A 6,000-nucleotide genomic window follows, 5' to 3' on the forward strand; every position below is an offset into this window, starting at 1 on the left:
TTGCAGCAACTTGGATGGAACTGGAGGCCATTATTCTAAGTGAAATAGCCCAAGAACAAAGAACCAAATACTGTATGTTCTCACTTATAGGTAGGAGCTAAGCAATTGGTATGCACGGTCATACAGAGTGACTTAATGGACACTGGAGGGGGCTATGGGATGAAACATTACCTATTGGGTACAATGTACACTATGCAGGTGATGGGTATATTAAAAGCCTAGACCTCTCCACTATGCAATGCAGCCATGTAACAAAGAAACCACTTGTACCCCCTAAATCTATTTAAACAAAAATTATGTGAAATTGAACAAAAATAAAAATTTTTAAAAATTAAAAAAAAAGCCCCAATGTCCTGGTTATCTGGGTGGTGACTAAGCAAATTTCCTTCTCTTCCTGTTTATTTCTTTTTTTAAATTATAAATTGATAATTTATAATTGTATACTTTTATGGGATACATGTGATATTATGATTTGTAAGTACAATGTAGAATAATTAAATCAAACTAGTTAACATATCCATCTCCTCAAATATTTAACATTTTTTGCAGTGAGAACATTTCGAATTTACTCTCCGCAATTTTGCAATGTACAATATTCTATTATTAATTATATATTCACCACGCTGTACAATAGGACTATAAAAAATCATATTCCTCCTGAGATTCTGAATGCTTTGACCATCGCCTCCCCATGCCCTCTGGTCCCCAGCCTTTGTAACCACCATTCTACTCTCAGCTTCTGTGAGCTCAATTGTTTTAGATTCCACATGTAACTGAGAATCTGAGGTATTTGTCTCTCTGTGCCTGGCTTATTTCACTTAGCATAATATTCTCCAGTTCCATGTATGTTGTTGCAAATGACAGAATTTTCTTCTTTTTAAAGGCTATTATTCCATTGTGTGAGTGTGTATACGTGCGCGCACACACACACACACACACACACAATGGAATATATATACACACACACTACATTTTCTTTACTTATTCACCTGTTGACGGTCATCTAGGTTTATTCCATAACTGGGCTGTTGTGAATAGTGCTGAATTGAACATGGGAGCCCAGACATCTCTTCAACAAACTAATTTCAAATCTTTTCAGTAAATACCCAGAAGTGGGATTGCTGGATCATATGATAATTCTATTTTTAGGTTTTTTAAGGAACCACCATACTGTTTTCCATAATGGCTATACTAAATTACATTCCCACCAACAGTGTCCACGGGTTCCCTTTTCTTCACATCCTCACCAACACTTGTCAACTATTAGTTTTTTTGATAATAATCATTCTGAGAGGTGTGAGGTGGTATCTCATTGTAGTTTTAATTTGCATTTCCCTATCGATTAGCAATGTTGAACATTTTTCACATGCTTGTTGGCTATTTGTATGTCTTCTTTTGAGGAAGTCTATTCAGGACTCTTTCCCATTTTTTAATTGAGTTTTTTGTTTTCATGCTTTTGAGTTGTTTGGGCTCCTTATATACTTTGGATATGAACCCCTCATCAGATGTCCGGCTTACAAATATTTTTCTTCAGTTCATAGGTTGTCTCTGCACACTGCTAATTATTTCCTTTGCTATAAAGAAGCTTTTTATATCCTATATAAATCTTTATAATACCCCGAGATAACTGGAACTTCTCTCTTTTCCTTGAACCTGAGAGAGCCTAGCACAGCATTATTATTCTAATTTTTTACAGGTGAGGAAACCAAGGCTCAGAAATGCTAGGTATTTTGCTTAAGCTCATAGAACTCGTAAGCACTAGAGACTGAAGCAGAAGCCGGATTTGTTTGACTTAGAGCCAATATTATATCTAATTCAATATAAAACTTCCACCAGCTGGGAAGCAAAGAATGGATTCAAAAAACACTGCAGAATTACCATCCGTGGTGCTTGGTGACCTAGTAACTGTTTCATTTGCATATCATTAAACAAAAGGTCTTAGAATGTTTTTTCTCTTTTCCCATGTTTTTTTTTAGCCTCCATTTGCACTGCAGGAAGATGACATCGAATTATAGACTCAAAGGGCTGCAATACTGTTAAGTCCACTTCTTTTTGTTCTTTTTAAAACATTTCTGAAATGCTTGTGAATTTGCCTCAGCCTAACAGCAGAGACTTCTCAGTTATAAAAGTTCTTGCTTTTTGGTGCTCATGAAAAGGGAAAGCTTTTCCGTTACCCACTAGTCCAGATAGAAGAAAGAAGCAAAGCACCCAGTTCCACGAAATTCACAAAAACATTCCTTACCCTTCATGGCTGCAGCACAGCATTCCTGTGGGCAAGTCTTCAGGGAAGACCCCACCTACCCTTCCTCTGAAGGGACTTCCAAGCAAATTTTATTAACTCGGTCTCCACAAATTTAAAGACAGTTGAATCAGACACAAGGCGGTCTGCAGTTTATCCTTCGTAGATATATAGCAAGAACTGCATTTTGAAAGCTCATCGTGTGAAGAAGACCGGGGTGAACGTTGCACTTTCTACAAGCAGTGCTATGTGAGAAAACGCGTGTGCGTTCCGTGCCTGTTTTCCATCGTAAACCCCATGAAGTCAGGGACCAAGTCTTTCTTGTTTGTCACTGCATTTCCAGCTCTAGTTTAGTGTCTGCCACGTAATAGTTACATGTCATGGACTGAATTGTATCCCCACAGAATTCATACGTTGAAGCATTAACCTTCAATGTGACTGTATTTGGAGATAGGGTCTTCATGGAGGTGCTTAAGGTTAAATGAGGTTGTAAGTGTGGGGCCCTACTCTGATAGGACTAGTGTCCTTATAAGAAGAGGAAGAGAGATCAGATCTCTCTCTCTCTCTCTCTCTCTCTCTCTCTCTCTCTCTCTCTCTCTCTGTCCACGCACACACAGAGCAAAAGCCATGTGAGGACACAATGAGAAGGCAGTTGTCTATATACCAGGAAGAGAGGCCTCACCAGAAACCAACTCCAAGGGCACCTTGATCTTGGACTTCTAGATTCCAGAACTGTAAGAAAATAAATTTCTGTTGGTTAAGCCACCCAGCCTGTGGTATTTTATTAAGGCAGCCCTAGCATACTAATACACTGTACAAAAAATATTTTTGTAAAGAAATAAAGGAAAGAAGAAAGGCACATAGAAGAAGAGATCTGTCTTTTCCACTGACTGGATTGTATGATGTTAGGCTGATCACTGCAGATGCCTCTGTTTGAGCCTCTATTTCCTAACAGACAGAATACAGATGAAAATAAGTCCCCTTTTCATGGTTCTAGGGAGGAGTAAATAAGAGAGTATATGTAAGTATAAAATACCATTCAAAGGTTAGTTGCTCTTGTTTAAGAAAATATGCCCCCCAGTATCAGTCACTTCGGCAAGTGCACTCACTCAGTGACTTTTGGTTGTGGATTGATGAGGACTGCTTGCTAGACTATGAGGTCTAGAAACACCAGCTTTTATTTTTGACTGGAGAAGTAGTGAAGAAATACTGAAATCTGTATTAGATGATAAAAGAAATGTGTTTTAAGGAATAAAAAAGACACGATTGTCATTTTTCTTTGACTTCCCTAGCTCTTTCTTCTCATACTTTTCAAAAAACAAGGCACATATATATGTATATATAAACAAAGGCTGTAAGATTCTGTCATATTTACATTTCAGTTGTATTGCACTAAAATTTGTGGAACTCTCCTGTCTGTGTTAAATGCCATCAACAGTAAGGGGTAATGCAAGCCATTCCTTGCAATCTGGTACTGATGTCTTCCTTCTGTTCCTGAATCCTTGCATAAAACAAACAAAATAAAAAGATTAAAAAATTGCCAAGCAGCACCAAGCTATCCATGGACTTTTAGGGAAGCTTTATGAAACAAGGTAAGGTGAGTTTCAGCTATTCAGGATGATTAAGTTCTAGAGATCTGCTATACAACATAGTACCCAATTAACAATACAGTATTGAGCATTTTAAAATATGTTAAGTATTCTTACCACAAAAAACAAACACACATGCATATACCCACATGTTCACACAAAAGAACACAAGGAAATTTTTGGAGGTGATGGATACGTTTAGTACCTTGATTATGGTGATGGCATCACAGGTGTATGCATGTGCCCAAACTCATCAAAACGTATACATTAACTATGTGCAATTTTTTTGTGTATCAATTATATCTCAATAAAGTTTAAAAAACACCAAAAATCCAAAAGTGATCTGCTGGAACCAGTTGGTACTGGCTTGTAGGAGCCAATTCTTATATTTTCATGAATTTTGTGACCCTATTATTAAGCATAAACATTATTAAAAATTAAATGATATAAACTTACAATTAAATAAATTTATAAATTAAAACACAGATAATACTCAAAACATATCACCTTTTAATGACTATACTCCATTTTATGATTATGACCTTGAAGTTTATGTCTATTGTATTTATATGGAGGAAATATAACCTAATGGTGAGCTACTGTGCATCTCTTCCCAACTGTGTGTGCAGTGATGTCACCTTGGTTTGAAATCAGCCCTAGTAGGCTTAAGTCTACCATAGAAATTGGCAAATGCTACAAACCTGGGCTCTCCTGCGCCCTCCACTGGACACGTGGAGGTTAAACACCCACAGATGACTGGGGGCAACAAACAGAAGTAACTGCACCTGACTCTTCAAGCTGCTGTCAGGGTTGGTTTCTCATTCAAGATGCCCTGGACAATGAACCAGCCTTCTCCCAGTGGCGGATGGGAGTGGGGCTATGTCAAAATCAACTTTCCACGTATTTCTCTTCAGCAGGGGATGCAACATCTCATGTGCCCTAAAATCTCCGAAAGCCGGGCAGCTAGTGTTTCCAGACACATACCGTGAAGGGCTGCCACCAAAACAGACTTCCTGGGGCAAGCAACCTGTGTTCTCCCCCACTGACAAGGCTACCTTCTCATGTTAGTCCAATACAGAAGGCAGAATAACCTGGTGCAAGGCCCTGCGCTGGAATGCACACTCCCACTGTGGGCCGAGCAGAGCCCACGGCCTCGGTATGCATCCTTGTGATGTAATGGGCAGAACAGTGGGACTCAAGATTTTGCTTCTAATTAGGTGTGAATTTACATAACCCCTCTTCCCCTCTCCCACCTGCTTGATTTCTGATGGGTGTTATTTCCATATGTGCATATAAGTGTTGATCAATTAGTTCCAATTTAATGGTGAGTACATGTGGTATTTGTTTTTCCATTCTTATGATATTTCACTTAGAAGAATGGTCCCCAGTTCCATCCAGGTACTGGAGGTATTAGTTCACCACTTTTTTATGGCTGAGTAGTACTCCGTGGTATACATATCCCACGTTTTATTAATCCACTCATGTATTGATGGGCACTTCATGGGTTGTTTCCACATCTTTGCAGTTGTGAATTGTGCTGCTATAAACATTTGAGGGCAGGTGTCTTTTGTATAGAATGCCTTTTTTTTTCCTTTGGGTAAATATCTAGTAGTGGGATTGCTGAATCAAATGGTAGTTCTATTTTTAGTACTTTGAGGTATCTCCATATTACTTTCCACAGAGGTTGCGCTAGTTTGCAGTCCCACCAACAGTGTATGAGTGTTCCTATCTCTCCACATCCACGCCAACATTTATTGTCTTGGGACTTTTTGATAAAGGCCAGTCTCACTGGAGATAAGTGATATCTCATTGCGGTTTTCATTTGCATTTCCTTGATGATTAGAGATGTTGAACATTTTTTCATATGTTTTTTGACCATTATTCTGTCTTCTTTTGAAAAGTTTCTGTTCATGTCCTTTGCCCACTTTTTGATAGGGTCGTTCGATTTTTTCTTGTTGATTTCCGGAGTTCTAAGTAGATTCTAGTTATCAGCCCTTTATCAGATTTATAGCATGCAAAATTTTCTCCCATTCTGTAAGTTGTCTGTTTGCTCTTGTGAGAGTTTCTTTGGCTGTGCAGAAGCTTTTTAATTTGATCGGGTCCCATTTATTTATTTTGGTTGTTGCTGTGATTGCCTTTGGGGTCTTCTTCATAAATTCTTTGCCTAGGCCA

Source organism: Propithecus coquereli, unplaced genomic scaffold, assembly GCF_000956105.1.
Source record: "Propithecus coquereli isolate 6110/MARCELLA unplaced genomic scaffold, Pcoq_1.0 Scaffold32, whole genome shotgun sequence".
NCBI lineage: Eukaryota > Metazoa > Chordata > Mammalia > Primates > Indriidae > Propithecus > Propithecus coquereli.